Source organism: Mus caroli, chromosome 12 (assembly GCF_900094665.2).
Source record: "Mus caroli chromosome 12, CAROLI_EIJ_v1.1, whole genome shotgun sequence".
Taxonomy (NCBI): Eukaryota; Metazoa; Chordata; class Mammalia; order Rodentia; family Muridae; genus Mus; species Mus caroli.
Genome location: NC_034581.1, coordinates 23146686 through 23172789, shown reverse-complemented (window position 1 = coordinate 23172789; position 26104 = coordinate 23146686). Strand labels below are relative to the sequence as shown.

Below are 26104 nucleotides of genomic sequence, written 5' to 3'. Positions count from 1 at the left end.
AGAGAGAGAGAGAGAGAGAGAGAGAGAGAGAGAGAGAGAGAGAGAGAGAGAGAGAGAGTATACTCATGTATGAAAATCCTTAAGCTCAGGGAGTCTCTTGGGTTTATGTTGTATTTGACTGTAATTTCAAAAGAAGAGAAAAATAACTATTTCCTCAACACAAAACCTTATTAAAGTTATTTTTTTCTGCCTTAGTATTAGTATATAAGCTTTGCACATCAAAATATTGTCAAAGGATATTGTTATTTGTTTATACTTTCCTTTAAGAAAACATCAGAGACTAAATTAGCAATTATCAGCTTTTCCCAGATCAGAAGAAGTTGTTTAGTGATAACTATCAAATTCTCTGCCCAGAAGAACACAAAATCCTTCATTAGTCAATAGAAATGGACTCAAAACAGTACAGAGCTAAGCAATGATTCATGTCTACAATCCCAGCACTTGAGGGAGTGATGTGGTGGGGAGAGTGGTGCAGATTACTGGGAGTTTTTAGCCAATCTTGGCTATATAGATGGATACTACTTCTAAAACAAGCAAACAGAAATTATAGACAGAACTAAGTGGAGCTTAAACCTTATCTAGTGAAGATCCCCTCCAATAGGCAGGGCCACTTTTATAGAAATTTGTCCTTCTAGCTTAACAGCCATTACTGTCCTCCTCAAAGCAACCATGACTACTTGCAAGATCTGGGTGACTAATATTCTTCCATAAAAGGGGTGGGTGGGGAGGGTCCTCAGACCCTCATCTGAGTGAGATTCCAGCTACTCCTTCCCTGGTATATGTGATTCTGACCAAGCCACACATCATTCATAATCTTGACGGGTGGTGGAGGATACAATGCTGTGGAGGGTTAACTAAAGAGACTCCATATATGCAGCTGTGGGAGAGTAATCATCCATTCTAGCATGAGACATTTTGGTAGGGTAGCTGTTTCAAGGTCACACATTCTCCTGTACATACACCCTTCACCATGCTATTATAAGTAATCCCAGTAAACTAATTGGTTCACCAAGCTAGATTGGGAGGAATCCTCACTTTTTTCTGCTGTCTGTCCCTTATTTGAACAGATGATGACAGATGGGTTTCTTCAAAAAGTTGGTGGACATATAAACTCTGTTCCTTCTCAAGGTGGGTCATGACACATGTTGTTTACTCTCTTAGCTTGAGTTTGCTTTCTACCTTGAGTTCATAATAGCAATTGCTGAACAAATATTCACTGTCATAAATGACTATGCACCAAAGTCACCCGCCTGGTGTCACGGTTTTGTTTCTACAGGTCAATAGTGCCTCATTCAGCGTGAATAATGACTTCGGATTGCAAACAGAGGAAGCATGACATTTGGCTTGCTTTATTAAGGACTTAGTTATTCATTATAGATGAACCTCTGAACATGGTCACTGAGAGGAAAGTCATGTAGCATATACATTCAAGAAGCATAAAATCATTAACATGACTGCAATCCTCCTGCTTCCTCCAATGTGACTATCTTGTTCTTCCTTGTGTCTTGCTGCTACTTACTGAGCCTCTTTGATTATGGTGACTTCCAGAGGCTGGGCCATCAGAGATGGAGTCAAGTGGATCTAAGAAAAATGTTCCTCCCTGCAGGTAGTGAGACACACAACACATGCACATGTGTTGCTGAGGTTCTAGAAAGAAAGAGGATTGTTACCTATTTGCATGGTCCTGTCAAGTCCTGCTGAAGTCTTCATGGATATTTGGGATTTCAGCAGCTTATTAAAAAATGCTAACTGTGATTTTTAAAAAAATCACTGGTAACAGCAATTTTATGCTAACACCAAAACTCTTCAACAGCAGATTCTAGAATAAAGGAGTACTTTGCAGACACTTTGAGATTGAACCCAGAATACACTCTTTACCCTTGGTACTGAAAATGTTCCCCGTGTTTCATAAGGTCATTCTTAGAACAAGCCTGGAGAACAACACTGAGTGGGCAACAGGTGAGAGGAAGTCATGTGAGCTGTAGTACTTAAAACCAGAAACAAGATCAGATGGGGCCAGATGAGAAATCTCTACCAATGCAGGGACTAGGCTACAGAGGTGTCTTATTTGGGTTTTTATTGCTGTGATAAAACACCATGACTAAAGGCAGCTTGGGGAAGAAAGCGGTTAATTTGGCTTAAAAATCCTGAGACACAGTCTACTGAAAGAAGTCAAGGGAGGCAGAACTCAAATAGGTCAGGAACCTGGAGGCGGGAGCTAATGTAAAGGCCTTGGACAAGTGCTGCTTACTGGCTTGCCCAAACTTCTTTCTTATAGAACCCAAGGGATGGATGGATAGTACCACCCACCATGAGCTGGCCCTCTTCCATCAATCACTAATTAAGAAAATGCTCTACAGTTGAATCTTATGAAGGCATTTTCTCAACCAAGGCTCCCTCCTCTCTGATGAGTCTAGCTTGTGTCAAATTGACATAAAACTAGCCAGCACAAGAGGCATGACTGAGAGCTTCATGTGGAAATTAACAGTCATACAAATCTCAAAGAGTGGCCTCAAAGATCTTAATTTCAAATAGAGCTATGAATCATTCAACAAGCTGTGACCTCCCTCTACATTCTCCATATTCTATCATGCCCTGAATACAAATTAGGACCAGAATTAAGGCCCCATGGTCTCATCTTGAAATCTTAAAATCTAGCTGAATATCATTGTAGGACAATCTCGTCTCTCCTAAATATTCTCACTTCTTCCTTGATAGCTCTTATTCCTTTGTCGTCTTTTACTTTCTGTCCAAGTGTTAACCACTCTAGAGGTGGTGGGGCCTGGGAGAGTGGAGCCTGGGCTAAATGAGGTAAACTAACATCTCTTGCAATAGTCAATTTTATTCACAGAATCAGACAATTTAGACTGGAAGTGTTTAGAGGAGTCACAGACGTGAAGTGTCTAATCACAAAACAAACAAACAAAATCAAACCCTGCTTTTCTTATTTTTTCTATAGAGGAATATAAACAGCACGAGCCAGTTGTCATGGATAATCTGAAGTAGACTCATTCCTCTCTGCTCTCCCAGGAGGAGCAGGAAAGCACATTCGAAGAGTAATTCTGGGTTTCGAAAGGACGGAGGTTACAAGACTCTTGTCTTGTTTTCTCACTCACACTCAGAATCCTCACACGACTCCATTCTTGGAACTGTTCAAACCCCAATGACTTCCCCTTCCAGTAATAATCATGGCAATGTCAGTATAAAAAACATTTTCTTTCTGTGAGCTTACTATATGTAAGGCTTTTCTAAAGAGCTTCAAACACATTTTCTCATTTAAGCCACACAGTAAATTCAGAAACTATTTAGTAGGTCTCATTTTCCTCCCACATCTGCCCAAGGGAGCTGAACAGCTGAACAGAATGCTGGCTTTCTGATGCTGCAGCCTAGAGTTCCATTCAGCCTAAGATAACTGCTTTGTAGCTGCCTTATCCACATAGCCCTGGCCTATCATAATTATGAGTCACACCAAGCCGGCCCCAGCAGGGAATCCAGCTACCCTTTGGACCACAGAGCTTTTAAAACTCCTCTGTAGGTGGTGGATATAACTCAGTTGTTAAAGATATATATATATATATATATATATATATATATATATATATATATATGAGTGACACGAGTTATTGTTAAGTCTATAAATTTTGAGACAAGTGTGGTTGAACCTCCACCTTCTAAACTGAGCTGATAATCTCTATGGGGTGAGAGAGCTTTTTGGAATCCAAGATGATTGGCTAGACATAGCTACAAAGAAGGTTTCCCTTACATTTCAGACAGTAGTGACCATGACATGCTCATGAAAGGGTAAAAATCAGGCCAGTAGAAATGAGAAAGATTTGTTCCATTATATGGCCTAGTGGATGCCAACACAAGTTCAGAGAAAACTTAATTAACAAAGGAGCAGAAGTGAAGTAGCTGCACTTCCAAACCATGGCCAGAGCCTTAGGAAGATACAGACACTGGCTAATATACAGAACATCATCCTCTCTAGAATTGACCCCTCTCTCAGTATTATCACTTTTGTTGGAGTCTTAGAAATCTTGTCATCCAGGCTTAGCTTAGAAAGTAGCAGCAGTGAGTCTAAAGATGCTTCATACATCCAGCCACAGCATCCCTGACAATGTGGGCTGTTGGAATATCTCCCCATCAATAACAACTTGTAAATAGAGGCTATGTAGCTGAGGTCTGCCTCTAGGTGGGCTCCTTCACCTTCTGCTTTGGTGCACACCTAGGCAATCACATGCTCATGTCTTTTCTTTGAAGAGAAGGCCTCACTAAGTTGCTTGGGCAGATCTGGAAGTCACTAATCTGTAACTCAGGCTGAAATCAAATTTGCAATCCACCTGACTCAGTCTCTTCAGTTTTTAGATTACAGATACACATTGCTTGGCTTTGTACCTGTGTTTTCTAAAGGATAAAAAGGGTAATGTAGTGCTGAAGGATCTGAATAGGGCTGCTCCACTTAGCTGATTAAATGTATACATTCTCTGTCAGTTGTCCTCAACTAGTGCTGGGTCTTGTAGAGACAACAGCAAGCCCCAAATTGAGAGAAAAAGAAAGAAAGAGAGAAAGGAAGAGGAAAAAGGAGAGAGGGGGAAGGAGAGAGAGAGAGAGTCCGTATGAAGGATCAGTGTGATTTTATTATGATGGCTATTCTTGGTTGTCAACTTAACTATATCTAGAATTTTAACTAAAACCCAAATGTTTGGCCACACCTATGAAGGATTCCCCCCACCCCCCAATTAAATTATTTGAAAGGGAAAACCTATTTCAAACCTTTGATGTGGGAGAACCCACCTTTAATACAGAAAATTTGAGGTACAAAGGACTGCCTTTACCCTGGGCCATGCCTTCTGCTGGCAGCCTATATAAAGATCATGGAAGAAAGAAGCTAGCTCATTCTCTGTTGTTTGCTCTTGTTTCTTCACTGACATTAGAGCCTACTTCTTTGGGCTTCCAGCATATATTGAAGACCAGATAGATGAGACATCTAGCCTCCTAAACTGAACAACAACTGGACTGGTAGACAGTTACTGTTGTACTAGCTTAGCCACAGCCTGGAAACCATTCTACTCTATACAAACAGTGATTCATTCTATAAGTTCTATTTCTCTAGAGAATCCCAACTAATACAGCCGTTAGACAAGCATATTCAAGTAGGAAATACACAGGTGAAAACAGACTTCAACAATGGCTCCCACCTGGGCAGTCCACCATGGTTAAGTCCTTTGCTGTCTGGATTCTGAATCAATTTTATTAAAGGTGGTGAAGATGGTTGGGTTAAACACTTCCCATATGTAGACAAATTCTGCCAGCGCTAAGGCCCACAGATGCAACATCTTTTTTCTGAGCCTTGACAGCAACCAAATCCCAGAACAAGTGTACCTCTCTGAAACTCTCCCTCCTGGATTTGAAATGAAAATATTCAAGTTGTCATTCTTACAAAGTTGTTTGGAAGCTCATCTGAGATAACAGATACAATAGGTCTGGTGAAAAATCTGACACAGAATGAAACGTTCAATAAATATTAACTGTTTTAAGGCCTTTTAGATGTGGGAGCCAACTATCCTTCACTTGACTAGCTTTTGCCACATGGCTTCTGATCTCTCCTTTTGAGTGTCACTTGGGAATACAGTCACAGAAAAAAAATTATATATATATATATATATATATATATATATATATATATATTGTACTGGCTAGTTTTGTGTCAACTTGACACAGCTGGAGTTATCACAGAGAAAGGAGCTTTAGTTGAGGAAATGCCTCCACGAGATCCAACTGTAAGGCATTTTCTCAATTAGTGATCAAGGGGTGGGACCAACTCTGGGCTGGTAATCTTGGTTCTATAAGAGAGCAGGCTGAGCAAGCCAGGGGAAGCAAGCCAGTAAAGAACATCCCTCCATGGCTTGTGCATCAGCTTCTGCTTCCTGACCTGCTTGAGTTCCAGTCCTGCATCCNTTGGTGATCAACAGCAGTATGGAAATGTAAGCCGAATAAACCCTTTCCTCCCCAACTTGCTTCTTGGTCATGATGTTTGTGCAGGAATAGAAACCCTGACTAAGACATATATATATATTTCAATGAAACAATTAACAAATATCCACCAATACATTCCACACACAGCAGAATGCTTCAGGCTCTCAGAATAATTAAACAGGAATAGGGTAGGGGCTTCCTTCCCTTTAAGGACATAATTTAATTAAGAAGATAATGCAACATATGTGAAGAGAACCAGACATTAGACTGGTAAAGCATTCACAATAAGTTTAGTAAGTACTGAAGCATCCTGATGGGCTGTAGGAGTGTCTTCCAGCTCAGGTTCTGTGGAGAGCTTCCTGGGGAAGGGGCTGTACCTGACAACAGCTCCAGTCCTCACTGTAATGACCACTATATCTCCTTTCCCACCAAATATAGTCAAAGTGAGACCAAAACAATCTCTTCTGGTTACTGCCTCAAGAAGCTGTTTTAGAACTGTGGTATTTGAAATGAAAATGGTCCTCATTGGCTCATGTATTTGAAATCTGGATTGCCAGGGAGTGGTGGTGTCTGGGGAGCCTTAGGAGGTATGACATTGTTGAAGAAAGTTATTGGGAACAGGCTTTGACAGTTGAAAGCCATTTTTACTTCCCCCTCTCTGCTCCCTGCTTGCAGTTGTAAGTGTGATCCTTCTTTCATCTTCTTTCTGCCATTATGCCTTGACTCTGCCACGATATACTCATATCCCTCTGGAGCTATTGAGACAGGTTGACTCCAGGACAGGTTTCAAATTCTCAGTCTGGAAGATTAGACCAAAGGACAGGGCAAGTAAGTCCAGGCAAGTCCAGGCAAGTCAGTTACCAGGAAAAAACTCAGGCCTCAGGCAGCTAATCAGAAACTGCCCTGCCATCAGATGCTGCCCAGACACCTGGCGTGAACCAAGAACAATGGGTCAGCAACAATTTCCCTAGAGATGGAGTAAGATAAAAGTCACCTGCCCCTGCCCTAATGTGCTCTAAATAAGACTTGCAAGCTCACTTGGTTGTCTACCTTGGTAATGGGAGACCCAGCATGCTGGACATCTGCAGAAAATACCTCTCTTTGTATTTACTGCGTTATTCTTCTTCTGTGAATCATGGACCCTTATACTATAAACACAAATAAACTCTTCCAAAAGTTGCCTTAGTCATGGTATTGTATCAGAGCAACAGAAAAACAGCAAATACAATCACCTAACAGAGGAGTTCTGTGTTCAAATTCCTCTCCTGCACCCAGAGGAGGGAGGGTTTGTTTAAATCAGAATTCTTGTTTAAGTCAAGGTAGTTAGTTACTTTAAGAGCTAGTAACATCACAGCCACAGTTTCTTAGAGTTTCCATTGCTGTGAAGAGACACCATGACCAATGCAAGTCTTACAAAGGCAAACATTCAATTTGGGGCTGGCTTACAGATTGAGAGGTTAATCCATTATCAACATAGCAGGAATCATGGTAGCATGCAGGCTGACTTGGTGCTGTAGAAGGAGCTGAGAGTTCTACATCTTGATCTGAAGGCATCCAGGAGTGACTGGCATCCTCAGGCAGCTAGGAGGAAGTTCTCTTCCACCATTGGTGGAACCTGAGCGTAAGAGGAAATCTCAAGAGCCCACCCCCCACAGTGGCATACTTCCTCTAACAACGCCACACCTCCAAGCAGTACTATTCCCTATGGCCAAGCATATTCAAACCACCACACAGGGTCAAGAGCAGAGAGAAAGGATTACACTTATGCTAATCTTTAGCTGTTTCTTATGCTCAGAAGGTAAGCTTTCTTTCCTCTCCTACAGTTGGGATCCAGCTCATGAAGTAGTGCCACTCGGCCTACATCTACCTACATCAATTAATAATCAAGACAATTCCCCAGGGAGAAGCCCACAGACCTATGTTAACTAGTTGATTCCCCTACTGATGCTCTCTTCCTACGTGACATAGTTGTGGTAAGCACAACCCTCTTCTCACCCTTCTGTTTGATTCTGGTGCATCAGGATGGGTGACTGATGGTCACTTGGTATGATTCAGGAGCTCCTTCCTACAAGACCTTTATCCCCAAGAGCTAAACCCAATTCTTCCCCCTAATTGTGTTGGCATTGTCCATGTTTATATGACTTGCTTTTAAAAGTTTCTGTGTGGGGGTCAAGTCACGAGTCATCCATTTCCCACCTTCTGTGTTCGGCTCCACAGGATCTCACTGATATGAGATCTAAGTGTTTGTGGAAGATAACCTAATGCGTTGAAGAGGTAGCTCCATTGATAGAGTTTTTACCTAGCAGCCACAGATCCTGGATTTAATTGCTAGCACCTCATAAACCAGGCATGGTGACACATAGCTGTGATTCCAGCTTTCAGGAGATAGAGACAGGGGAATCAGAGTGTCAAAGTCATCTTTAACTAAATAGAAGAATTCAAAGCCAGCTTGGGCTGCATGAGACCCTGCTTCAAAAGATGGGGGAAAAAAGAAAAAAAGGGAACCCGGAAAGATGAGTAAAATTTGACCAGATTGACCTATTTTGAAACACGTGCACATGCGCGTGCGTGCACACACATACACACACAAAACCAAAACAAACAAACAAACACAACAAAAAACTTTGGAAATAAAAATAGACAGAAACTCAACAAACTACAAAGAAAGCCTCTTTCCAAGATATCTAGGTATCCTTGGGGATATTACCATGACCTATATGAAACACAGCTCCATCTGCCAAGTGATTAAACATCAGCTCACATCCATAGCCCGAGCAATCCAGAGTCTGAGGTAGAGCATCACTTGAGCCTACGAGTTTGAGAGCAGATGGAGCCACATAGTGAGTCTCTGTCTGAATAAGTCAATTAATCAATATGTAAGAAACAGTTACTCTAGTCCTCCCTGCTCTGACAGATTATGAGTCAAGCTGCCTGTCTGATTGCTAATCCCCACCGAATCCTTTCTCCACCTCAACACCCCACAGCTCATAGGGAAGTCTGGTTTATGGCAAGTCCCCAGTGTCCAAGGCAGCCCTTTACTCTGCCTAAGGATTTAAGGAAGCTGTGGGGGAAGGGTGGGTATTCAGCCATGGTCTGCCCATTGCTTTTCCTTGCCATGGCTCTTAACAAATAATCTCTCTAAATGAACACTAAAAAGATGTAGCAAGAGCAGTGTCAACAGTGCATTAACGAAGCAAGAAGAATCTTTGGAAAAGTCTATATATGAAAGAAAATCAACTGCTGGCCAGGAAAAAAAAAACTGTAGTATTTTTTAATATCAGTTTGATGAGATCTGGGTTATAAACAGGTCCAGTGCTGTGTAATTTGCAGCGTAATTCCACTGTCTGTTTATCTATCCATCCGTCCACTCATTCATATGTATATAACCCAGGCAGGAAATCTGGTGTCTGTTGCTAGTTCATAAATCAGTGTCTGCTCTCAGCAACATCTGAATACAAATGTGATTAAATTTGATACCATGCCCATTTTTCACTTATCAGATTTCAGAATGTGGTGCCTCGGCAGCTGTCCTATGATAATGTGTTTTGCATTTAACCCCTTAGAGTCCCATCATCCACTATAGGAAACTTCTAGCAGAGACATTGGAAATTCACCCAACCCCAACTGGAAGTCTGCTCTGCATTTCAAGAAAAAAAAATTTCTTTTTTAAATATTGGAGAAAAGAGAAGACAAGGAAGAGATCTGATAAATGCACTGGGAGACAGAAGGAAGCTTCAATGGGGCTGTTTTGAGCCTGAAAGGGCTTTAGATGTCCCCAAGCCCTGCTATCCTCAGTGCCCCATGCCCTGCAGACCAGCTGGGGCTCTGAGAACTTCCTAACAGTTCTCATTTGAAGCCCAGCTCACACATGAGCAGTGAGCTACTTGGTCACTCCATTCCTCTGTTCTAAAATAAATTCCCAAGAATGATGAGAAAGGTCCTAGAAAGAGGGGCCCATAACAAAAATGTGAACAGACAACACATATGTGTGACCAAGTCTAAGAAACTGAGACCCCCAAAGCAAAAATAAGTGGTGAAGCTGGGACTCAGCACAGATTCCTAAGCAGGGGCTTTAAACTATTATTCATGGAGAGGAAACAGTCAGAATGGAGATCATAGAACAATGAGGAACAAGTAAAAGAGGATTCAGAAAATGGCTTCATAAAGATGAATGATTCAGAACTGCCAAGGTAATCAGAATTGTCCACACAAGTCTAAGAACAGGCCCCACCCAGCCCACTGCCAGGAACCAAAGCAAAGACCACAACAGTGGCCATGAGTTACCGCACAATAATCTGAACAAGATGGAAAAAGCATAAGGTCCCCTTCTCTTTCTTCATTTTCTAATACCTGCCCTGGTTAGTTTTGTCAAATTGCACAGCCTAGAGTCAACTAAGAAGGGAGTCTCAGTTGAGAGATTGCCCAGAACAGAGTGACATGCAGGAGGTCTGTGAAAGACTCATGATTTCTCATTGATGCAGGAGGCCCAGCCCACTGAGGGCAGTTAGTCCTGGGCTGTATAAGAAAGCTAGATGAGCAGAATGATGAGAGTGAGCCAGCAGCATCCTCCATGGTCCATTCCAAGATTTCTCTGTTGCTGTTTTTCTAGATGATACATTAACCACTAAGAGGAACATGGATTTGTGAGGTTTGTGTACTAGATGTCAAACTCTTAAAGATGAATGCACACACTTAGGAGAAGTCAGAGCACACGCCAAACATCCTAGGTCCAGAGTTCCATCTTTCCAGAGTCTGGCTTTCAACAGTGGTCCTCCTGATAAATCATCAGAGGGTCAGAGAAGGCTATTGCTGTACCTCTATGCTGATGACAATCACCATATTTCTGCATATAAGCATTGTCTCATCAACTCAGGAAGGGACGACAGGGGAGGCAGGAGAATGGGGCAGAAGGTGAATTCCAGAAGAGCTTTCACAAAACTTTATAGATCTGGCTATGTAAAAACCAAGTTGGACAAGAGAAAATCGCCAGAGGAAGCCAACTAAAATCTGCTTGTGACACTGGTAGAGGCACTGGGCATTTCAGAGTGTCTGAAGATGGTGTGTGACTACTAGAATACTAAAATAGCCCTAGGTACAGACTCAAGACACAAATAATATATGCAGTTGTATGTAGAACTAGGTTCAGCAGATAGAGTCTGTGTGCGGAAATCCATGTTATACAAACCAGCCAGACTACTAAGCCCATAAGCCACAAACCACTCACTGTGTGACATCAAAGCTCATCTGTATTTATTTGGAACTACTGAGCCTGCTCCAGCCTTCTTCCTTCCTTGAAAATAGATCTTTAATAAACTCACTTTCTTGCTAACATATGTCTCTATCCAATTGTTTGATCTGGGACACAGGAACCTGGAACCTCTCCAGAGCTGTTCTCTAAGCCCCAATATGGGTGGGTATCACACTCCATACGATAGATATTTTAAGAAAGAAAATGTTAATATATCTTTCATTATTGCATGTTCCTGTAATTGTCCTTATTGTCAGTTGTCATCGATCCATTGCTGCCCTTGGGAAAGCATCTTGCAATATGTACTGCAGTGGGATCTACATTCCTAGGCATTCACTCAAGTCTTAGACTATCTTGGAGACAAGGAGGGACAACTAAGACACTGCATCCTTTTGGAGAATAGAAAACATGTTTACTACTCATCTTAAAGGGCACAAAATTTTGAAAGTGCTTATACTACTTGAACATGCAATATTACTCAGCATACCCAGACTGCTAGCAGAACACTTGCCTGAAAATGATAGCCAGTCAAACAGCAATGCTTTGGAGGATTAACAGAGGGTATTTCATGCACTCTGGGTCAGTTGCAGAGACAACAAAGGCCATATTCTTGAATGTGCAGCTATCACCCGAGGTTTGGTTTGGTCCAGGCAAGGACTGCCTACATTATCCTCCATTCAAAGCCCATTGTGATTTCACATAATTATTTGGCATATGTATCATGAACCTCTAGGATTTTCAGCACCTGGGGAGCTTCTGGCCACCAGACCTAGGGGAATAATTACTTGTAGACACAAAAGTTAGCCAAAAGGCTATTTTACTTACAAGACAAACCCTTTATAGATGCATAAATACCCAAGCCTAGAGAAACAGCTGGGTTATCACAATAGGGCACTGGTATGTCACCCTCTACCACAGAACTCCCAACATCATTATGTAGGGAAGCAAGAACACAGATTGCACAGATGTGACATAGCACATGCAAACATTCACAGAAAGAGGAGACTGTAAATAGGTATCTAACCAGTACCCCCCTGAGCTTGTGTCTCTAGCTGCATATGGCAGTTTGTTGGAAGCCCAAGGCAACCATGTCTACTTTTATCAAAGAGAGGTCAGCATACACCACGAAAATGAACTGATAACTCTGTTAACCACCACAATTAACAGTTTTGAATGGGGCTAGAAATTATATTTTATCCCCAATTACTTTGTTGTTGTTTCCATTAGAGTTTTAAGGAACAATATGGGAACAACCCAATATTGTTGGGTAACAGAAATTTTATTAATCCTATTCTCAGACTGGCAGAGCCAGGTCTGCCCTGTAACAAAATCCTCCAGCATGCATGGGGTTAAGAGGCAGCATCCAGCTCCACCCCCACACAGTGTGATTGTCTCACTGGCAAGGCAGCCTCAACCAATCTTTGAACACAAAAGCACAGCATGGAAGGGGGACTGCCTGCCTCATGGTTTTCCTCTGATTTCCTACATAAAATTGGGAGGAAAAACAAAATGCTGGGCTCCCCGACCCAGTCTTAGTAAGGATCCTTATTAGACAAGGATTGGTCACTGCTAGTGTCCTGAGTGAGATTCTATTTACTGGGTGCACAAAAGCAGACAAAGCCACAAATGAGTTGCTCTGTCACTCCTGCTCATAGGAGAGTGTACAATTCATGCAGGAGGCTCCTCCTCTCCTGGTCCCAAGTGTTTGTCAGGAGGCCTAAAATCCATATGTCATGGTTATCGGTTTACCAGGGAACAGGGCAGAGTAGGTTAGGTACTGGTAGTGGCTTGGATAGCAGATGGTGGTCTGCTCCCCTGACACACACACACACACACACACACACACACACACACACACACACACTATCCTACTTTTTTTTACTACTTCCTTTTTTCTCTAGTCCCTGGTTAGTTTTCAGTGGTCCTGAACCAGCAGGCTCTGGATTGCACATGTGATGTGACTTTCCCTGAGCCCCTTCTATTTTTAGCCACATGAAAGAAACCTAGAATCTGTAAGAAAGCTATCTCACCTTCAAGTTTCCCTAGAAAGAATTTAAATTTCTATTCAAAACAGAGCTTGTTATAATTGGGATAGGGATGCTCTTCCCTCAGGCACTATGAGTCAATTAATTGGTTTTTTTTGAAGTGTTAATGGGGAAAATTTTTTTGACCTTTTCCAGAGTTTTTCCATGGAAGCTATTCATGAAAATTGCTAAGCTATTAAGCAACCCATTTTGGAGGCCACAAAGCTCCATGAGCTGCGTCGGCTTGGAGTGGGGGTGGGGATAAACATACAGCATGGGTAACTTCTTTGGTCATATCAAGAAAAGTACCCATTTGATTAAAAAATAAATCTCCTTTTATACAGAGGCATAAGTGTGATGGATGGATGGATAGATAATTTAAGAGAGAGAGACAGAAAGGAAGTAGTGAAATTGATTCTGCAAAGTCTGAACTACACCAAAGAAGCCCTTGTGGCCTTGGGTGCAGTCAGATCTTCCTAAGCATGGCCTATTCCATGTAATAAATTAAAACAAGGGAAGAAAACTATAGAGAAACCACTCACAAGACCCAAGCTCAGGAACAGAGTCCCAGTACATAGACGCCATCTAAAGATTCTTCCAGAACCCTGAAGACCTCCGGTAAGCTTAGAGGTAAATTGATCTTGGTGGATGAATTCATGTCAGCAAATGCAATCGGTTTAAATTTTAGCATCTTCTACTTAAAAAGCATTAGGATAAATTTCAAGTTATTTCTATGTTTTCATTTTTGTAGGATGCTAAAAGTCATTTTTCTTTTATGATAAAAAAGAAAAACTAGCAAAGACCACACCAATCAGCCACACACCTCACCCTTCACTGTCCTTCTAGTCTCCAAGCCTAGGTTTCTGCTTATGGTACTTTGAAAAGAATACCAGAGAGGAATGGAATAAGTGGATTTGCCAAAAATTACGCAGGTTTCTCAGGGTTTCTGTTATTAGAAATGATGGCCATATAAATGTTTGGTTAAAGTATGAGGAAACCTTCGTCCCAGAAATTGGAAATAGGGTAATTAGATTAATTAAATATTCTCCTAAGCAGTGAAGCAACATTTATGCACAATAGATTCCTACTTGAATATGTGTGTATTATATATATATATATATATATATATATATATATAATGAATAAACACACTGTGAATGGCCTAAGGGAACACAAGCTCAGCTCTCACAATGTGGCTCAGAACTGATGTCAGGCTCATAAATGCAGCAAGGACTGCTTAAAGAACAGAGTCATGTGATGAATGCTTGATGTTCTTTGCACCAATGTAGGGAAAGCAAGCAAGAAAGTACTATATGACAGCCTTAGAAAGTAGGGGCATGTGTTCCTTTAAAGTGACAAGGTTAGTAAGAGGAGAAATCCACAGGAAAAGTATAATACTGAATTCTAGTATCTATAGATCCCTGCAGCTGATACCCACAACCCAGAAAACCTAGAAGACAAAACTGTCCCCTGTTGCTGCTTTTTAACCTAGTGTTAGAAACATGGCTAATGTGATAAGACAAGAAAATGAGATGAAAGGATGGACCATCCAGAGACTGCCCCACCTGGGGATCCATCCCATAATCAGCCACCAAACGCAGACACTATTGCATATGCCAGCAAGATTTTGCTGAAAGGACCCTGATATAGCTGTCACTTGTGAAGCTATGCCAGTGCCTGGCAAATACAGAAGTGAATGCTCACAGTCATCTACAGGTTGGAACACAGGGCTCCTAATGGAGGAGCTAGAAAAAGTATCCAAGGAGCTGAAGGGGTCTGCAACCCTATGGGTGGAACAACAATATGAACTAACCAGTACCCTCCAGAGCTCGTGTCTCTAGCTGCATATGTAGCAGAAGATGGCCTAATCAGGCATCATAGGGAAGAGAGGACCCTTGGTCTTGCAAACTTTATATGCCGCAGCACAGGAGAAATCCAGGGCCAAGAAGTGGGAGTGGGTGGGTAGGGGAGCAGTGGGGGGAGGGTATAGGGGACTTTTGGGGTAGTATTTGAAATGTAAATAAAGAAAATATCTAATAAAAATTGAAAAAAAAAAGATCTGAAGGTAAAAGAAAAAAAAGTAAAAATAAATGGGCTGGACCTCATCAGATTTTAAAGTATCTATTCTCTGAAAGAATTATCAATAGGATAAAAAGAAAAACAAAAGACTGAAAGAAACTATTTGCAAAATACAGACATATCTTATAAGGAATAATACAAAATAAAAATAAAAAGCAAGTAAAACTATGGGCTTTGCATGATAGCTCTTTGCTGACTATGGGCTTTGCATGATAGCTCTTTGCTGATGTCGCCATGTGGCGAGGGAGACTCTGCATTTATGCTAAAACAGAGAAAACAGGGATTTTGTGTCTTCTACTTAGGTATGTGGAAAAACTAACATTTTTCTAAAACCTGGAGTTCATTAAAATGATGAAATGCTTATTTTATCTAGCAGGGTACAAGGAGTAGAGAGTTTTTGAAAGTGGTCAAGGTTTAGGAAGGCTCCTACAAGGTATGACCAGGCCCCAGTGCCAGAAAACATAGAACCCTCAGCTTAGGTTCTAAAGGTGGGTGTAGCTACACATCACATCTCTTCTAGAATGGGAACACTTATCCAACCAATTGCCGAGTCTACAATGAGTGCTAGTGCCATGAATGATCAACATCACGGTGTAAAGAACTGACTGTCTCAGTACCAAGTGTGATAGGGAGATGCCAGTGTTTGACCATCATGGACTCTGAGAGTGTTAGGTGGTATGAGGGTCTAACCACCATGGAGTCGGAATGTGTTAGGAAGATGTGAGAGTATCACAATCAGTGTTCCTGGGTGTGATATGCAGTCTGCTTGAGTTGTATCTCCCTTAACAATAAAATAAAGACAACGATGAAGGCCATTCAGTAGAGAGCAGAGTCGGAGGAAAGGGCACAGAAAGAATACGGAGCAACTCTCTGAGTTGATAGAGTGCTCAGTAGCTGACACACTCAGGTGTTATCATCCACCTCCAAGCACACAGGAATGATTCCAGTTGTGCAGAGGATTATCAGTCCCTTGAGTGTATTGCAGTGTTGAGAATGTTTACTAGGCAGCCTTTTGGGACAGCTCCACCCCATATCTTGACCCTTGTTCTTTAAAAAAACTATTGTTCCTCAATGCCCTGTTACCACAGGCGCTTCCTAGGCTGTTGTCCTCTTACAGAAGTTATCACCTCCTGAAGCTGGGCTTCTTGAACACAGTGGACTTGTCTAGTTTATTTTCTTCTTCCTTCAATTCACCTGCTAACAGTTGACTGGACAGACTCTGCTCTGGGAATTATATCTGCCGCATGTGAAATCTTCCCTCTGAGTTTCCTTGTATCCTGCCAGCAGTACAACAGCCAATATAATAATCTCATGACAATCGTGGGCATGGATAGCACCCTTCTATTGAAGAGATGCATAAACAGAGAATTGGGGAAAGAAAATGAACCTGTCTAATACCGCAAAGCCTTTAAGGACAGAAGCAGAGTTTGAACCAAATGGATGTGTCCCCCAGGTGCACCTTGCCTGCAAATGAGAGATGCAGTAAACTTCAAATGCCCATTCAGTGGCCGGCGTCCCCAATGAGTCATTACTGACTCCTGAGCCTCCTCAGGAACCCCACTTTTTAACCCCATTGGCATGCTGTTCAAATCAGCTCTTACGTGGCCTACGTCAATTGGACGAAGGGAGAAAAACAACAAGGAGAAATGGTTACTGTGAAATATTCCTCTCTGGATTCTAATAGCATGTCTATTAGCCATTCGTCCTGGCAGTAATTGATCATAAAACCCCACTGCTGGCTGGCCCCGTGCACCTCATCATGATGATACTGGGAAAAGAAGCAAAAAACTCTCCTGCCAACCCTGTAAGTCCCTTCCACATTGCCAGAAAAGAGTATCTCATAAATGGTGGGAACTGTGGATGCTTAAAAGGAAGAAATAAACATGGAAGATTGGATGCAGAGGGGCAGTTGTGCATAAGCAGCTGTACTGTGAGGGAAGACACATGGTTTTCAGGCTGGTTCTGGGACTCTTGTATCTGCCACCTCTCTAGCCAATCTAGATCTGAGAGCATCAGTGATATTTCAGGAAGATTGGTAACGGTCTTCTCAGCAGATCTTGCCAATCACTCTGTATACCAAATGTGAGTCAAAGAGAACAAGTGAAGTGGGAGTTGCTGGAATGTATACTCAAAGCTGCTACAAAAACCCCACCCCATGTCAGTTCACTTAGAGGGGGAGAAGCCAGATTGCTGAACAACAGGGTATGGACAGGATGTCACAGACAGACAGGAAGATCAGGCCAGGGGATGTAAGTGGAAAGAAAATTTATTTGAAGGAGAAAAAAAAATTGAGACCATGTTTAAGGATTGTTGATGGTTGGTTTTAATTGTCAACTTGACACATTTTAGGATCTCCTGAGAAGGGTGTTTCAGTGAGAGATTGTCTAGACTAGGTTGATCTGTAGGGGATTTTCATGATGCTCTTAGTTGAGGTGTAAAGTCCAGACCCTTGTGGGTGACACCATTCCCTAGGCAATGGATACTCAACTGTGTAAGAGTAGAGACAGCAAGTTGAGCACAAGCAGGCATGCATTTAATTTCTCTCTGCTCTTTACTGTGGCTATAATATGACTAGCCATTTCAAGTTTCCATAGACTTGACTCCCCCACAATGATGGACTATAACCTGAAACTGTGAATCAAATAAGTCTTTTATTTCTTTCCCATATAATTTTTTGTTGTTTTTGTTTGTTTGTTTTTTGTTTTTTGAGACAGGGTTTCTCTGTGTAGCCCTGGCTGTCCTGGAATTCACTCTGTAGACCAGGCTGGCCTCGAACTCAGAAATCTGCCTGCCTCTGCCTCCCAAATGCTGGGATTAAAGGTGTGTGCCACCATTGCCCGGCACCCATATAATTTTAGCAGGATATTTAATCACAGAATGGAGAGCAGCAGAAAGGGAATGAGGACAGCCAAAGCTCATATTGATGGATAAAGAAAGGAAGGAAGGTCATCATGGTGGAGTCCAACCATCCATCTTCTGACTCCTGCCAGGCTACTGCTCCAGCATGAGAACATCGACTCTTTTTGCAGTGGGCATTTCCACAAAATTAATAGCTGGTCAACTTGTCCAGATGTGGGGATGTGTTTTCTACACCAGGGTGATGCCAGACTCTGAGACTCATAGAAGGCAGGATTTGGCACAAAAGTATCTATGTTGAAGAAAAGAATCCTCGCCAAGTTTGCAAGTTCATGCAGCTCTCCAGTGGAGTTAGAAAGAGCCAGTTAAAGCATAAAGAATGGTCTATTTGGTGTGAAGCAATATGGCTTTGCCAAAGGCTAAGGGAACGTCTGCCGGCATCCATCACATCCCCATCCCAGGGAGGCCATTAGCAGAAATTCAATTAAAACCCACGACTTTTATCAAATCTCAGTGGCCAGTTTGCAAAGACTTATTCTTAGGTAGTGCTGATTCCAGCACTGTCCAGCTTTAGCTGAGATCCAATGAAAAGAATATGGCAGTAAAGAACCCAAGACTCATGTTTTACACTAACAGTACAATGCTGTCCCAGAAGGTGGAGGGTGCCATGGGTCTAGAGCCTCTCCCTCCTTCTCAGAAACCTTCAGAGTTCAGATTTCCTCTAAGACTGGTTGTTGGCACATTAATGGGATAGTGATTGAAGAGGAATGTCAGAAGTGGCAAGGCTAGGCTTTTCTAATCTGCATCCTCTACATGCCAAAACTCAAGGAACTACACAAAGCAGCCTGGGGCAAGGGGCAGGGGGCCGGAATGGAGATCAAAAAGAGCTGCAACTTAATAATTTGGGAATTAGAAAGAGACAGGGACAACCCATTTCTCCTGGCACTTCCAGGTTGTCAAAAGATAAATCAGAGTAGAAAATATTGAACTTAGAAGCATTGAAGCCATGAGGTCAAGGATGACCCAGACAATATCAAATAGTTTTGATACCTGCTTCACTCCTAAGTTTTGTATCTAGGAGGATTCTGAAGTGCAACCTGAACGCACTGGGACAGACTGCTATGACCTGAGAGCAATGAGTGGAGTAAAAATAGGAGGGCAGAGAACATGAACGTGAGTTTGGTATTAGCATTCTTCATTCATCTGTGCTCTTCTGTAAAAGAGAAGTACAGGACCCTGAGAAACACACCCATCTGTCCACACTCACACAGACACAAGGCTCAGTTCAATGGCTCAAATACTGGTGAGAGGAAAAACAAACCTAGATGTGCCTTAGGACATGCCTGACATATCCTAAGTTTGGTGGTCCTAAGTAAGTATAGTTTAATGTTTTATGCTGTGTGGGCTTGATGAGTTTAGCAAAAGATGGGAGATGTGACTTTTATGTGAGAAGCCAGGAATCTAAAAGAGGAAACACTGGCACATCTCGGGGCTGGAGCTGGGCCTTCTATCATGTTCCCTTGATCTAAGTCAGTCTCATGGCTCAAAGGCCTGTGTTGGGATGAGAGAACCCAAGCTATATTTGCTGCTGATATTCTCACTGCGTTGTGTTGTTGCTCAGGTGAAGAAAAAAAAAATATGTGTGTGTGTGTGTGTGTGTGTATCTCACAGTTAGCTAGCTGTCTTTTCTTTTACTCATTGCACTGGGATTAAGATCAAATCAATAATCAACAAGTTCCCATCCATGTATCTGCATCACAAAAACCTCAGAGTGTTTCCTTTACTACCTTTATCATAGTTTTTACATCCCATGGTCAGTGAGAGGTCCTAAGATTAAACAGAGGAGAGCTCAGCAGTTGGGTGCATGGCATCTAGGACTGACAAACCTGAACATATCTCTAGCACCCATGGCCAATCCCCCCAATATAGGTAGGTAGGCAGATAGATAGATAGATAGATAGATAGATAGATAGATAGATAGATAGATAGATAGATAGATAGATAGTCTTTCTTAGTTTTGGCTCCATTTTCCCACTGATATTTCCAAAGAGCAAGATCAAATGCATATGGAGGCAACTGGGCTCCTCAGCACAGGGCTGGGGTTTGAGAGTCACAGAATTTTCCACATAAGGATTTGACTGCCGACCTTCCACAGAAGACCTTTCATCTCAGAACATTTTCTGTTGTAGCCTAGGCTCTGCGTTTGAATCCACGCAGAAGATGCAAGGGTGGATCCTGTGGCAAGGGAAGAAGGAATAGGTATTGTCATTTCTGTTGCTTTTAACTTTTATTTTGTGTACATTCGTGTGCTTTCTGTGAATGACACATGTGTTTGCATGTGTGCTGAGGCCAGGAGACGAACCCAAGCTAATTACTTAAGAACTACACACCATCTTTTGAGACAGGATCTCTCAACGGGACCTTCTCTTTGGCTAATCTGACTGCCTAGTGAAGCCCAGGGATTTACCTGGTCCCCAAGCCTAGCGCTGAGATTCCAGGTGCATACTGCCATGCCTGACTGCGTTACATGGGTTCTCCAGATTGGCCTTAGGTTCTCATGCTTGAGTAGCAAATGTTTATTCACTAAACTATATCCTCAGCTCCCATGGTGTCATTTTCTGTTAGATTATATTTTATATTTAAGTAATACTTGGCCTCTCATAACAAAGCACAACACAATTTGCTGCAAACACAGACTCCAGAGTATAGGCAAAGCTAGTTGAATTTTGCTGTTTGTACTTCTATCTCCTAGTTCATGGTCCCTCCATATCACCAGTGGTAAGCCCCCAAACCACCAGGAACTTGAAGAACTTAGAAATGGCCCATTGCCTACAAGAGAAACCTTACAGCAAAGGGTACAGAACCATGCAAAACACTTCTCTGCCAAGCTGAGAGGTTACATGAAGGTCCCTGATCCAGAAGCTCCAAGGTAGAGAATCCAGCATACCCGAACCAAGTGGAAAAGCTGGCAATTTTTTCCCATGGGTTTGGCAAGCTACCCAATGTCTGAACCTGCACACCAGGAAAGAAAGAACTGGGGGTTAGCCCTTGGCTGCAGTGTGTGGTGTCATATGTCTTAAGAGATGACATGTAGAATGTGGTTTTCATCCCCAACTTTACAAAAAAGGCATAATCACACACACACACACACACACACATCAAAATAACTGACATGGCAACAGTCACAGAGAGAGTACCAATAGAACCTTGTGTGTTTCCTAGACATTACCTTTCATTCTACAGGGAATGCTATCAGATATGGGCACTCTGCACATATGGGAGGAAACATAAATCTATGGCACATCCAGGAGGATCTGAGCAGGGAGAAGATATGCTGGGGGGAATGCCTCACTGGGGTCACTTAAGAGAGAATCTAGCCACAGAAGCACAGTTGCACAGAAGAGGGGTTTGGGGCTGGCCTACAGTAGGCCTGCCTTTAGAAATAACTAGGTGGCAAACATTTACAAGTAAAACAAAGACGCAAACGGGGTCAGGTGAAAGAGTAAATTGAGTTCCATCATCCACTTAGGGCATCACTGTGGATGGGAAGCTCAGTGTCACCTGGGCCACACTGAGAGTCCAGGTGTTCTGAAGAGGGAAGTCACATTTGATCTTCCCTTAGTAAAGTCAGAGATTTTTCTATATTTTCCCTTCCTCCTTTCTTCCCTTCTTCCCTCTTTCATTCCTTCATACATTCCTTCTTTCCTTCCCTCTTTCCCTCCCTCTTCCTTCTTTCCTTCCTTCCTTCCTTTCTTCTCTCCCTCCCCCTCTTCCCCTCTCTCCCTCCTTTCCTCCTTCCCTCTCTTCCTTCCTTCCCTTCTTCCCTGACTCTTCCTTCTTCTTTCATTTTCCTACTCCTTCCTTCCCTCCTTCCTTTCTACCTCTATCCTCCCTCCTTCCCTCCCTCCCTCCTTCCTTCCTTCCTTCCTTCCTTCCTTCCTTCCTTCCTTCCTTACACATAGCTCAGTATAGCCTTAAAGTCTCCATGTAACAGACGGGTACCTTGAGTTTCTAAGTCTTTCCCCAGCACCTTCTAAGTGCTGGGATCGCAAGCACATACCACTATGCCTGATTTACCAGCACTGTAGATTAAACCTAGGTTTCTGGATGGTGAGCAAGCACTCTGTCAACTGACCCACATCCCTAGTCTTACAATTGAGCTTTTGACAGTCAAAAATGTGTAAAAGAAAGCCCTGAGCTGAGAACTGCTGAGCTGCACGGGAAGAGAAACAAATATTTGATCCTAAAGGCGAGTTTCCCAAGTCTAGCCAACTGATGAACAAACTAAGGAGTCAGCCACAGAGGCAGGCTGGGGACCTGGTATGCCTAAAATCAGCAACTAAGACCTGATTTGTCTGGAGGATGGGTGTTACCAGAGAATACTCTTCCGGTTCCCATCACCCATATCATAGTCCTTGACTGCTGGTAGGAATCTGTTCAGACAGGTCTCTGAAAGCTGTGGAGCAGGTCTTAGTGCTCTGAAAGTTTCAAAATGAAAGGAACAAATCCTCCCCAGTGCTGATTGACTGTATCTGAGAGCATGCACAGAAAGGTGGTTCCACCCTCGACTCGTTGCATCTGTGAAGACCTGGATATCTCATAATTAGCTCTAGTTTTGATGCCCTGTGGCTCTGGAGAAGGCTGGACTTCACATTCTCTGCATAGACAAAGAATGTGAGCTGTGTGTCAACTTGCAATTGGTAGGTCTCTGCCTCTCAGGGCTGCATGCTCTGAAATTCATGAGCTGGGGAGATGCTCTCTTGCGGTCTCAGGGAGGCAATGACAGATACCCTTAATTTGTGAGCATTAGCAAAATGAGATGCCGTCGCTGGGAGTGTGACTCGATCCTCCTCATATTTTGTGTCATCCCATCTCAGTTCAGCTAAAGGGTGGCACTGAGTGCTTGCAGCCTCCTGACAGCAATGCAAGAACGGTGGGAGGCCTGACAGGAAAAAAACGGCAGGATCAACTTTTACTGTTGTATTCAAGGGGTATGTGTGCTGCATATGTGCATGCCTGTGTGTGTCCTGTGTGTGTGTGTGAAAAAGAGAGGGGGAGGGGAGAGGGATAGCAGAGAACACTTTTCCAAGGTGCTAGTCATTAAGTCAGAGAGCTTTAAGATCTGTTGAGCAGCATAATGGCTTTCAAACCTTTCTGACATTAAAATGTTCTATAATCACCATCCATTAGCAAAACGAGAAAAAGCCTGGCTTTGGCGTAAATGCACAAAATTCATGCGCCTGCCTTCCACCCCCTCTGTGTCCTTGTGCCTAAAATACCCCAGACTGTCAAGCTCTCGTGAAAGAAGATCAGTGAGTTTTTTTATCCAAAGAAAAAAGAGTCCAGATTTTATGGCTATGCTTGGAAGACAGTTAAGTTTTTCATAATTTAGTTATATAATTAAGATGGAAAAAGATGAAGAAAAAACAACCCCCCCATCTTGTTCATTTTATTCATAAAGAGACGGGGCCGTTTTCCTTTGTCCAAGCCAAAGTGACTCTAGAATCCAAATTGAGTTCTGATTGCCAGATGGTAAGAGACATGTAACCAGACTAGCATGGGAGAGCCAGATAATAGATGCAGAGATGTTTAGCAGGGAGCTGGGGGAGGGTAGCTGGGGAGATGGATTTATAGGTAAAGTCCTTGCAATGCGAGCATGAATTTGATCCTCAGAACAGAAATTTAAAAGCCAGCAATGGTGACACTCACTTGTAATCCCAGAACTGAGGATGGAGGAACAGATAAGCTGCAGGCATCTAGCTTGCTCACTAGCCATTAAGGAACAACCCCTGAACCCCTGACATCAACTTCTACCCTTTACACAGGCTTGCAGAATGAACTTAATCAGCAGACACACATACATGTAACACGCGACAGACACATGTGTGCATGCACTTCTGAAAGGACACACACTCACAAGCACATGCACACATGTGTGAGCACACAAATGCATACATGACAGACACCACACACACACACATAAATACACAGGATCAACTTAAAAGGGTTGGGTTAGTAAAGGCATGTTTACCAGATAATAACATTTAGAAAGATCAGAACCTTGAGAAGTTAGATTTCTGTTTTAGAGCTTACATGTAAAAATCATAAATATTTCAGCCTAATCATCTTACTTTCCAAAAGATGTATTCATTTTTATTTTATGTGTATGAGTGTTCTGCCTGCATGTATCTCTGTACCCCGTGTACATGCGGTGGATATGGAGGCCAAAAGAGAGCATCAGACACCCCTGAACTGGAGTTACAGAGGATTGAAAACCTCCACGTGGGTGCTAGGGGTTGAACCTGGGTTCTTTGGAAGAGCAACCTGGGTTTAACCACTGAATGCACGCTAGCCCTTCTTTATCTGAATGCCCCCACTCTACCTTCTAGGCCAAGAGAAGAAAGATTATGTGTGGCAGTACACATCCAAAGGGATTCTCGTGGACAACTTGGGTTCACAGTATTATTTTTAATTTGGAGAGATACTAATACAGAAACAGTTTAGCTAAAGATTTTAAGCATGAGATGGGGGTTCCACATCTGTGTTACACACCATGAATAGCAAATGTATAGTATTGGTTCAACTGGATTCAGACAAAGATAAACTGAGTCTCTGTTATGCAAGCATTTAATAAGTTTTATTGAACAAATATGGCATCAAGATCAGTCTAATTTTTAAAATTACATATTATTTTAATAATCTTTGAAACCAGAAATTCATTGCTCCAATTATCCTACATATGGTACTTTCAGAAAGAGAAAAGGCAAGAGGCCTAAAGATCATCCTGGCAAAAATGGCCATCTGTCAGGAAGCCACACTGCCCAACTGTTCCAACCTTAAGTGGACCCTAAGAAAGGAAGACATTCGGCTGCTGCTAGATAAACAAGGACCCACTTTACCTCCTGTCAGGACTACCCTGAGTGTGTAAGCCTTGGAGCTGCCAGTCGAGAATACTCAAGGTTCCATCTGCTTGAATCTCGTGCTGGTGCTCTGAGCATGTGTCTATTCAACAAGCTGGGTTGGTTGGTTGTCTGTTTGTTTGTCCGTATTCTGATCAAAGGGCCTCTGGCCAGTCTCTTGCTTAACCATAGCTGTTTTTCAAATAAACTTCAGCCTACCATTCCTCTTCCAGACCCTTGCTGGCCATACCCTAGCCAGGTTCACACTCTTATTCCTGGTCCTCAGCTGTTTCATGTCCATTGTTCTAAGGACAGCTGTGGCATTAACTCGACTCTGTGGCTCAATGGCTCTATGTCTCCCTATCCAGGCTGAGACATAGGCCATTTGATCTCTGTGCCTCTAGCACCAACCTCCCAGTGGACACCACTAACTGTAGGTCACCTGAAGGAACAGAGAGTATTGCCTCTCCATGACATCCTTGTGTCAGTCAGGAGTATGGGAGTATGTCTATGTCCCCAGTAATGTCACCTGCATGAGCCTGAGTGACACTATTCTTCAAGGCAAAGTACAGCTTTGTACATCTCTCAGGAACATGCTAGTGTTGGATAAATAGTGCCACTGTACATGTGCTAGTAAGCTAGCTGAGAATCCTCAAGTAGTGTGTGTGTGTGTGTGTGTGTGTGTGTGTGTGTGTGTATCCACAAGCACATATCTGTATACCAGTGTCTATCTGTCCTTATGCCCCGACCCTTGTCATCTATGTGTGTGTGTCCACCAGTATCTCCCCCCCCCCAACTTTCATTGTGTGTGTATGTGTCCATGCACACTTGTGTACATGTGACTATAACCATCTCTGACCACTCCATTGTAATTCATTGAGTACCTGGCCTGGGGCAATATAAACTGACATCAACTCCAGCAGGCATTTACAACCAGGAAGAAGTGATACTGTTGGCCTAGTGCTTGAGCAGGGCTGGACCCTGCAGGTTGGCATATGTCACTGGTTAAAGAGCACAGTGAT

The 26104-nt window shown here is 42.6% G+C and overlaps 1 long non-coding RNA gene across 1 annotated transcript in view; it reads right to left on the bottom strand.

The window, feature by feature from the left end:
* Positions 1 to 26104, bottom strand: part of LOC110306454 — a 47478-nt gene that overhangs the window by 1343 nt on the left and 20031 nt on the right. The window lies entirely within an intron of this gene.